The sequence below is a fragment of the Nicotiana tomentosiformis genome, chromosome 11 (genome assembly GCF_000390325.3).
Source record: "Nicotiana tomentosiformis chromosome 11, ASM39032v3, whole genome shotgun sequence".
Classification (NCBI taxonomy): Eukaryota; Viridiplantae; Streptophyta; class Magnoliopsida; order Solanales; family Solanaceae; genus Nicotiana; species Nicotiana tomentosiformis.
This window is the reverse complement of record NC_090822.1, coordinates 119423977-119435807: the sequence shown is the minus strand read 5'-3', so window position 1 is coordinate 119435807 and position 11831 is coordinate 119423977. Positions and strand designations below refer to the sequence as shown.

General features: G+C 40.1%; 1 pseudogene; it reads left to right on the top strand.

The window, feature by feature from the left end:
• Positions 1–8664: 8664 nt before the first annotated feature.
• On the top strand, positions 8665–11831 carry LOC138902089 (uncharacterized; annotated as a pseudogene).

Below are 11831 nucleotides of genomic sequence, written 5' to 3'. Positions count from 1 at the left end.
GACTGCGACGGCCAAGCAACTCTACTTTGAATCCTTATGATCGCGCTTTAACTCTGCTCAAGTCCGATATCTTCAATACCTGGCTCTGCACAAAAATGTGCAAAAGTGTAGAGTGAGCACACCATAGCGGTGCCTAGTAAGTATCAAGACTAACCTCAATAGAGTAGAGACGAGGTACAGTCAAGACACTCACTAGTCTAATAACCTATGCAATATAATATACAAAATAATAGGAAACAAATAATAATAAAGGCATGATAAAACAACCAGTGATATGCACAACAGACAACAAGAACACCATTAATATCACTCAACAATTAATAAACACAATTATACCCAATTAAATCAACCCCTTCAAATAAATGTCTTTCACATAGTTCTTCCAGATAACTTTCTTTCAAATATAATTCTCTCAAATAATTATTTTTCAAATATAATTCTTTCAATAAATCTTTTCAAATACAATTTCCTCAAATAAATATCTTTCAAAATACAATTCTTTTATATGATACTTTCTAAGTAAAAATCCTTTCAAATAAATATTTTGAATATAATTCTTTCAATTAAAAAGTCACCATGTGACACCTCATTTCAAAATCATCAAAATACAGGTCTCATCCCATTTTCATATTTTTCGTAAATACGAGTCTCGTCCCATTTTCATATTTTCACGGCACCTCGTGCCCATAATTAAATCATCATATTTGCCCGGTACCTCGTGCCCTCATTTCATATCATAACTGCACGGACAATTTACGTGCCAAATATCATTATCATTTCATCACAATACCTCATGCCCACATTTTATATCACAACTACACGAATAATTCACGTTAGGGGTGGGCATTCGGTACTTCGATTCGGTATTTAAGAATTTCGGTTCGGTATTTCGGTATTCGATTTATCAATTGTGTATACCAAATACCGTACCTAAATATTTCAGTACTGTTCGGTATTTCTTATTTTGGTTCGGTACGGTTTCGGTTTAAACCAAATCTATGTTATAAGGCTTCTGCCTATTCAATATGTAGCTCTTCGGGTTGAAAAGATACGTTTCAACTTTTGAAAAGATATGTACATGTAAATTTAACAATCCAACATGTTTTACATAGCCTCTTGCATCCAGGCTCCCATGCACCATCTATATATTGAACATCCTCAAGGCAACGTCAAGAGAGGCATATCACTGTAATATACAATAATTACAAGAGCTGGATATTAAGATATTAGATATCTACTACAACAGCTAAAAACTAATTATGCTTAGCAGCCATGTTTGAAGTACAAGACCTGGATATGTCTAATCAATAGAAACAGTCTCATGATGGATAATGACAAGATCTGGATAAATTATCTATAACAACTAGCAAAGTAGCTCATGTTTAATTACCACTCTTAAAGAAAAAAACACTCGGAGCTCATCTGAAGAAAGCATGAGTCAAAACTCAAAAGGAACTGAAAAATAAGCAAGAACTTATAAAAAGAAAAAAGAGAAATGTGAAAGCCAAAGTGAGAATCATGAATTACAAATCGCAATATGGACAACTGATAACAATCTGGTGAGGAGAATTTAAAAACAAAGAGCTTCATGGTTCAATCCACAACGTTGTACATATGTAAAGGAAGCAAAGAGAGAACAGAATGTGGTTCAAATTAATTCAAACAAATTTGGGGGGAGGGGATGAAGAAAAGAGATAAGTTATTGGGCTAAAAAAAAAATTGTGCTTGGACTAAACTATTTTGGTATTTCGGTATACCGAAATACCGAAATACCAAAAATCCAACACCGTATACCGAACTGAAATACCAAAATACCGAAATTTCTGTACCGAAATAAATCGAAATACCGAAAAAATCGAAATCAAAATACCAAATTAATTCGGTTCGGTTCGGAATTCGGTTTTTCGGATTTTATGCCCACCCCCAATTCACGTGCCAATATCCCCATTTCATATCACAATTCACGGCACCTCGTACCCACATTTTATTTTATAAACCGCATGGCAATAGCCACAGGCTCCCAATTTTAACAAAATCAGATTATTATCAATTTACTAACAACAAGACAAGTTGCACAAGGTATAAAAATAAACACAAGAAAATCACAACATCAGATGAAAATTTTCAACACCACAACCCCATATCATCACATATCGTCCCTGACAATAGCCACCCTTATCGCTCCTATTGCCACCCTTATCGCTCCTATAGCCACCCTTATCACTCCGCCCAGACAATATCAATAGCCACCCTTATTGCTCCAATTTCCACCCTTATCGCTCATATAGCCACCCTTATCGCTCCGCCCACACAATATCAATAGCCAACAAATACAACAGTAAAATGTCTCCCTTATAACCACATAATATCAACGGTGAAATGTCACCCTTATCTCCCCAAAATAACAACTCACACAACACAACAATTTACACGAAATTATCACAACAACATAACAAAAATTAATTCATATCACAATTTACCCAATGGCCACAATCAAATTTCAAAGCTACAACCAAGTCAATTAATTTCACAACAAATAGCCAAATGCTCTACACAATGTGTACAACACCCAAAAACAATCAATAGAGATAGAAATTACTCAACATAAAGTAAAGTCTTCATAAAAGATCAAATTTTCAATAATTATATAAACACCTCTTCTTAAACTCATTTAATTAATTATTTGCAGAGGGGAAAATCCAAAATAAAATTAAATTCCAATAATTATCAAGCCAGCAAATTCACGAAATTTCATAAATAATCAAATAACAATCACATCACATTGTCATATAACAACAGAGTCAACAACAAGGGTTTAGGCACGACAAGTAGATGATAAAATATATGCCAATAATTATCCAATTTACTACACAATATGTTCAAGACTTTAACTCAATAAAATTTACACATATAAACCAAGTACGTACTCGTCACCTCGCGTACATGATTTTCAATTATTCAAGTTGCACATAAGACTCAATGCCTAAGGGGAATTCCCCCCACTCGAGGTTAAGCAAGACACTTACCTTTTTGAAGTTAGGCCGATATTCCAAAATAGCCTTCTTGCTTGAATTGACCTCCGGACAGCTCAAATTTATCCAAATTAATTATATAACTTCATTAAAATTCATCGGAAATAATTTCGGATAATAATATGTCGACCTAAAATTTTATTCCAAAAAGTCAATAAAAGTCAACGCGGGACCCGCCTCTCGGAACCCGACATAATTTTCATGAAATCCGAACACCTATTCCGATACGAGTTCAACCATACCAATTTTATCGAATTCCAATAACAAATCGACCCCCAAATCTTAAATTGAAACCAAGAGGGTTTTCTAAAATTTTCAACCCAATTCACTAATTTAGTGCTAAAAACAACAATAGAGTCATGTAATTTAACCAAAATCAAGTTAGAAATTCTCACCCCAATATTTTTCTTGAAAAACTCTCGAACAATCGCCTCACCCGAGCTTCCTTGGTCCAAAAATGGAAGAATGACACGAATTTGGACTTTCTTCTGCTGCCTAGGGGTTTGTTCTTCGCGTTCGCGAAGAACAAATTCTTCAAAAGTCATTTTCAAACTCTTTTCAAACAACCTTTAGTATAATGATCATAACTTTTTGTAACAAAAATCCAAATGATGAATAGTTGTACTTTATGAAGACTAGACTCCAAGGGTTATAACTTTCATTTGTTGCTTATCTCCCAATTCCTTATAGATTACGAGATATAAGCTTCTAAGGTCAGCCCTATACAACAGAGATTTCCAAACTCTTTTCGGACAGCCTATAGTGTAGCCACCATAACATTTTGTACAAAACTCCAAATAACAAATGGTTTACCTTTCTGAAAATTAGACACAAAGGGCTACAACTTTTATTTTTGAATTATCTCCAAATTCCTTATAGATTGCGAGATATGAGCCTCTAAAATCAGACGACGAACAACAAAATTTCCTTCTTCGCGAACGCGAAGAACAAAGTCCTAACACCAAAATCCTTCTTCGCGGACGCGAGAGGCTCCTCGCGAACGCGAAGAACAACACCAGAACCAGCAACCAACAGCATCAAAACACCCAAACTTGGTCCGGAACCACCCCGAATCAAACCCGAGGCCCCCGATATCCCGTCCAATCGTACCAACCAGTCCCAATACATAACACGAACCTGCTCAAGGCCTCAAATCACATCAAACAACATCAAAGCCACGAATCATACCCCAATTCAAGCCTAATGAATTTGAAATTTTAAATTCTATATCTTGTGCCGAAACACATCAAATCAATCTGGAATGACTTTAAATTTTGCACACAAGTCGTAATTGACATAACAAGGCTATTCCAATTTCCAAAATCGAATTTCGGCCCCCGATATCAAAAAGTCAACCCCCCGGTCAAACTTTCAAAAAATTTATTTTTCGCCATTTCAAGCCAAATTCCTCTACGAACCTCCAAATAATTTTTCGAACACGCTCCTAAGTCCATAATCACCATACGGAGCTATTGACATCATCAAAATTCCATTCCGGAGTAGTCTTCACACAGTTTCGACTACAGTAAAAATCCTAAGACTTGAGTTTCCATCTCAGGGACTAAGTATCCCAAATCTTCATCCGTAAATCAAACTCGACCACACACGCGGGTCATAATACATATTGCGAGGCTGCTCAAAATCTTAAGTCACTAAACGGGACGTAAATTCTTAAAACGATAAGTTGGATCGTAACATCGACTGGCGTGTGCAGTCCATAAAATTTTTCCGGAAAGTTTTTATGCGAAAATGAATTAAAATGTGAATTAAACCTTTAAAACTCAAATGAGTTGACTTTGGTCAAAATTTTGAGCAAACGAACTCGGATCAATATTTTGACAGTTCCAGTAGGTCTGTATCATGAATTGGGACTTGGGCGTATGCCCGGAATCAAATTCCAAGGTCCCTAGCCCGAGATATGGAATTTTGATAAAAAATTAAAAGTTTAAGTTTAAATAGTGACCGGATGTCGAATTATGTGCAAATGACCCCGGAATAGAATTTTGGTGATTCCAACAGCTACGTATGGTGATTTTGGACTTAGGAGCGTGATTGAAATTTTATTTGGAAGTATGTAGGGGAATTAGGCTTGAAATGCCGAGAGTTGAATTTTTGAAAAGTTTGACCGAAGGGTTGACTTTTTGATATCAGGGTCGAAATTCGATTCTGAAAATTTGAGTACCTCAGTTATGTCATTTATGACTTGTGCGCAAGTTGAGGTAAGTGACTTGTCTAACCTTGTGTGGGAGAATTTCTCCTAGGATTGGTATTAATTGTAATGTGATGAAAGTCATGTACACGAGGTGACGAGTGTGTACCCAGACTAAATGTGAAAGATTATATTTTTAAATTGTGAAGATCACTGTTGCATATTAATTAATTTATTAAATCTTGTTATATTCTCCATCATTGATTTGATTTGTATACTTTAAATTTACTTGACCTTTTCCTGCTAATTGTTTTACCTGTTTGGATGAAACTTGGTTTCTTTTATTCTGTGCATTATTTGAAATTGATTTTATTTAAATTAAATATTATTAATATGAAGTATTTGACATTTTAAATTGGGTATTGAAGCAATGTATTAAAGATTTTGAAATATTATTTTGCTAAATTATTTATTCGTGAATATTTTTGTAAGATTTTTGTACTCATTGTGATGAAGCCGTGGGCTCTTTATTGTAAAAAATATTATTGATGATTTATATTGGCATGATCCGTGAGCTCTTTATTGTGGAAAATATCGTTGATTTATTTTGGCAAATTGAAATATTTGGGCACTTGAGGTGCAAATTGTGATATATTGTGATATTGATACGCATGCGGTGGTATAAGGTATGGGTATTGAAACGCATACGGTGAGATAAGGGTGGCTTGATACGCGTGGCTAGTAGGAGAAACTACTAGAAGTCATGCGGTGTGATAAGGATGGCTAAAACGCAGGATGCTATTTCGGAAAAAAATATTTTCTTTAAAATAAATTGTGAAGGCTCCCGCAGTGAGATAAGAAAATGAGATTTTGTGAATTTATTTATGATTTGGGACTACGAGGCGATACCTCGGTAGTGCCCTTGTTGATATTGATTTATGACCATAGTTGCCTTCGATTAATTGTTGTGATTTTCATAAAGTTAAAAGGAATTCTGTTTTGATTCCACGAGATATTATTTACAATTATTTGGTGTCATTAAATGTGACATACTATTTGATTCATTTCCATAGTCATTTTATCTTATTAAATTATTTAAACATTTTTTCATGTCATTATCTATTCTCCAGTAGGGCCTGACCTGACCTCGTCACTACTCTACCGAGGTTAGGCTTGACACTTACTAGGTACCGCTGTGGTGTACTCATACTACGCTTCTGCACATCTTTTTGTGCAGATCCAGGTACATCTTACCAGTCTAGACGTCAGTGAGTTACCTGCGTACGGAGACTTCGAGGTATATCTGCCAGCGTCCGCAGACTCCGGAGTCCCCTTTTATCATTTTTGTTGCTTCCTTATTTTTCTTTAGACCTTGATACATAGAAACATTGAGAATAAATTTTTAGAAGCTTGTGACTTATTTCTGCCGGGTTTTGGGAGTTGTAATTATTTGAATTGTAGTTTATTTATTTCAAATTTTTATGATTATTCTGCATTGATAGGCTTACCTAGTCTTAGAGACTAAGTGCCATCACGACCTTCTACGGAGGTAATTTGGGGTCGTGACAAGTTGGTATTAGAGCACTAGGTTCATAGGTGTTATGAGTCACAAGCAGGTTTAGTAGAGTCTTGCGGATCGGTACGGAGACGTCTGTACTTATCTTCGAGAGGCTATGGAACTGTTAGGAAATATTCACTTCTTTGATTCCTTATCATGCGCCTTTGTTGATTTCAAAGTTCTAAACAATTGTCTTTCTATTCTCTCACAGATGGTGAGGACACGCATAACTGGATCTGATGATCACACACTCGCACCCCTTGTTGGAGCCGCAAGAGGCAGGGGTCGGAGCAGAGGCCGAGCCAGAGGCCGACGAAGACCACGTGGTGCAGCCAGAGTACCTGCACGAACTGCTGCACCAAAGCCACCAGTAGCTCCAGTTGGAGAACAGGCACCTGAGACGCCTGTTACTAATCCTGTACTTCAGGAGACTCTTGTCCAGTTTTTGAGCATGATTGGCACTCTAGCTCTGGCATGGTTAATTCCACTTGCTCCTGCCATATCTCAGGCCGGGGAAGGAGCACAGACTCCCGCCGCCCATACTCCAGAACCACAGGCCCAAGTTGACCGTCCCCAGAGGTTATACCAGTACAGCCAGTTCGGCCTGAGATTAGGACAACAGTTTCAGAGGGGGAGCAGCTCAGGTTCGAGAGGTATAAGAAGTACCACCCTCCCACTTTCAGTGGTTTAGCTTTATAGGATGCTCATGGTTTTGTGGAGGAATGTCACTGTATCCTTCGTACTATGGGTATTGTGGATTCCAGTGGGATTTCTTTCACGGCCTTCCAGTTTAGAGGAGCAGCCTACCAGTGGTGGCGGGCATATGAGTTGGATAGTCCCGCTGAGGCATCTTTACTCACTTGGACTCAATTTTCGGATATGTTCTTAAGGGAGTATGTTCCTCAGAGTCTTAGGGATGCATGGCGCGCATAGTTTGAGCAGTTGCACCAGGGTTCTATGACCGTGTCAGAGTATGCGGTCCGAGTCAGTGATTTGGCTAGGCATGCACCAGTCTTAGTTGCTACTGTTCGAGAGCGGGTTTGCAGATTTATGTAGGGTCTTCACCCTAGTATCAGATACAGTATGGCCCGAGAGCTAGAGATGGACATCACATACCAACAGGTGGTGTCAATTGCTAGGAGATTGGAAGGTATGCGGACTCGGGAGAGGGAAGAGAGGGAAGCTAAGAGACCTCGAGATTCTGGCACATATAATAATTCTCGTGCCCCAGTTGTAGCCCGTCATGGTAGAGGTTATGTGAGCCGTCCTATTCATTCAGCACTTCTAGCTTCCAGTGGTATTCCGACTACTCTCAGACCTCAGGTTCCATATTATGCACCACCAGTATCTTTTGTACCTCCTACACGGGGTGCTTTTAGCGGACAGTCTAGTCGATCAGGCCCAAGCCAGTCCCAGCAGGCACGTTCTTCGAGGGCTTGTTTTGAGTGTGGTGACACTCGTCATATCATGAGGGATTGCCCCATACTTAGGAGGGGTGCACCTCCACGGATTTCTCAGGCCCCACATATTCCACTGGGTCCTCAGGCTTCTCAGGCCATGATTACTGCACCAGTTGCCACTCCACCTGCACATCCAGCTAGAGGTGGAGGTCGGGAAGGTAGAGGTCTCCCTAGAGGGGGAGACCATGCAAGATATTATGCCCTTCCTGCTAGGACAGATGTTTTTGCATCCAATTCTGTTATCACATGTATTATTCCGGTCTGTCATAGAGACGCGTCAGTCTTATTTTATCCAGGCTCCACTTATTCTTATGTGTCATCTTATTTTGCCCCGTATTTTGGCGTATCACGTGATTCCTTAATTCTTCTGTTTATGTATCTACACCCGTGGGTGAATCTATTATTGTGGACCGTGTGTATCGGTCGTGTTTAATTATTATCAGTGGTTTTGAGACCAGAGCTGATTTATTATTGCTTAGTATGATGGATTTCGATATTATTTTGGGCATGGACTAGTTGTCGCCCTATCACGCTATTCTTAATTGTTACGCCAAGACGGTGACATTGGCTATGCCAGGTCTACCGCGGCTAGAGTGGAGAGGTACCTTGGATAATGTTCCTAGTAGAGTTGTTTTATTTCTTAAAGCTCAACGAATGGTTGAGAAGGGGTGTGATGCATATCTGGCCTATGTGAGAGATGTTAGTATTGATACTCCTACTGTAGAGTCAGTTCCTGTAGTAAGGGATTTTCCTGATGTATTTCCAGCGGAGCTTCCAGGTATGCTACCCGACAGGGATATTGACTTTGGCATTGATTTTCTACCGGGCACTCGGCCCATTTCTATTCCACCATACTGTATGGCTCCAGCAGAGTTGAAAGAATTAAAAGAACAGTTACAAGAGTTGGTTGATAAGGGTTTCATTCGGCCTAGTGTATCGCCTTGGGGGTGCTCCTGTCTTATTTGTAAAGAAGAAGGATGGTTCTATGCGGATGCGTATTGATTACTGCCAGCTGAACAAGGTTACCGTGAAGAACATGTATCCATTGCCACGTATTGATGACCTATTTGATCAACTTCAGGGTGCTACAGTATTCTCTAAGATCGACTTGTGTTCAAGCTATCATCAATTGAAGATTCGGGAGCCAGATATCCCAAAGACTACTTTCAGGACTCGGTACGGTCATTACGAGTTCCTTGTGATGCCTTTTAGGCTAACCAACGCCCCAGCAACATTTATGCACTTAATGAATAGTGTATTTCAGCCCTATCTTGATTCCTTCATCATTGTGTTTATTGACGACATTCTGGTGTATTCCCAGAGTCGGGAATACCATGAATAACACTTGAGGATTGTGCTTCAGATTTTGAGAGAAAGGAAGTTATATGCAAAATTTTCAAAGTGTGAGTTTTGGCTTGATTCAGTGGGATTTTTGGGTCATATAGTTTCATGCGAGGGGATCAAGGTTAGATCCGAAGAAGATTGAAGCAGTGCAAAGTTGGTCCAGACCGTCCTCAGTTATGAAAATCCGGAGTTTCCTTGGTTTGGCTGGGTATTATCGCCGATTTGTAAAGGGTTTCTCTTCTATTGCTGCATCTATAACCAAATTGACCCAGAAGGGTGCTCCATTCAGGTGGATCGAGGAATGTGAGGAGAGCTTCCAAAAGCTCAAGACAACTTTGACTACAGCCCCAGTATTGTTATTACCTACAGGTACATGATCTTACGTTGTGTATTGTGACGCGTCGCGTATTGGTCTCGGCGCAGTGTTGATGCAAGACGGTAGGGTGTTTGCCTACGCGTCCAGACAGTTAAAGGTGCATGAGAAGAATTATCATGTACATGACCTGGAGTTAGCAGCTATTTTTCATACCTTAAAATTTTGGCGGCATTATTTGTACGGTGTCCATTGTGAGATCTACACCGATCACTGGAGTCTACAACATCTGTTTAAACAGAAGGATCTTAATTTGCGGCAGCGGAGATGGTTGGAGTTGCTTAAGGATTGTGATATCACCATTCTCCATCATCTTGGGAAGGGCAATGTGGTGGTCGATACCTTGAGTCGTAAGGCGGAGAGTTTGGACAGCTTAGCATATTTACCGGTAGCAGAGAGGCCTTTACCCTTGGATGTTCAGGCCTTGGCCAACCAGTTTGTTAGACTGGATGTTTCCGATCCGAGTCGAGTTTTGGCTTGCGTGATTTCTCAGTCCTCTCTTTATGATCGTATCAGGGAACGTCAGTATGATGACCCCCATCTGTTTGTCCTTAAGGATACAGTTCAGCACGGTGATGCCAAGGAAGTCATTATTGGAGATGACGAAGTATTACAGATGCAGGGTAGGCTATGTGTGCCTAATGTGGACGGTTTGCGTGAGTTGATTCTTCAGGAGGCTCACAGTTCGTGGTACTCCATTCATCCGGGTGCTGCAAATGTGTATCAGGACTTGAGACAGCACTATTGGTGGAGACGGATGAAGAAAGACATAATGGGGTATGTATCTCGATGTCTAAATTGTCAACAGGTGAAATATGAGCATCAACGACCGAGTGGATTACTTCAGAAGTTAGAGATTCCAAAATGGAAATGGGAGCGGATCACTATGAATTTTGTTGTTGGGCTCCCGCGGACTCGGCGGAAGTTTGATGCAGTTTGGGTGATTGTGGATAGGCTGACCAAATCAACTCATTTCATTCCTGCGATTACTACTTACTCTTCAGAGCAGTTGGCTCATGTATATATTCGCGAGATTGTCAGACTTCAAGGTGTACCGGTATCTATCATCTCTGAGCGGGGTACACAGTTTACCTCACAGCTTTAGAGGGCAGTACAATGTGAGTTGGGTACTTGGGTAAAGTTGAGTACAACATTTCACACTTAGACGGACAGGCAGTCCGAACACACTATTCATATACTGGAGGATATGCTTCGTGCGTGTGTGATAGATTTTGGGGGTGCTTGGGATCAGTTCTTACCACTTGCGGAGTTTGCTTACAACAACAGTTTCCAGTCAAGCATTCAGATGGCTCCGTATGAGGCTTTGTATGGTAGACGGTGCCGGTCTCCAGTGGGTTGGTTCGAACCTGGCGAGGCTACACTATTGGGTACAAACTTGGTTCAGGATGCCTTGGATAAGGTTAAGTTGATTCAGGATCAACTTCGTACAGCCCAATCCAGACAGAAGAGTTATGCTGATTGAAAGGTTCATGATGTTGCATTCATGATTGGTGAGCGAGTATTGCTCCGGGTTTCGCCTATGAAGGGTGTGATGAGGTTCGGGAAGAAGGGCAAGTTGAGCCCTAGGTATATTGGGCCTTTTGAGATTCTTGAAAGAGTTGGAGAGGTGGCTTACAGACTTGCGCTACCACCTAGTCTCTCTGCAGTTCATCCGGTATTCCATGTTCCTATGCTTCGAAAATATCACGGCGATCCGTCTCATGTGTTAGACTTCAGTTCGGTTCAGTTAGACAAGGATCTATTTTATGTTGAGGAACCAGTGGCTATTTTAGATAGGGAGGTTCGAAAGCTGAGGTCAAAGAACATTGCTTTCGTGAAAGTTCAGTGGAGGGGTCATCCGGTCGAGGAGGCGACTTGGGAGACCGAGCATGATATACGCAGCCGTTATCCGCAC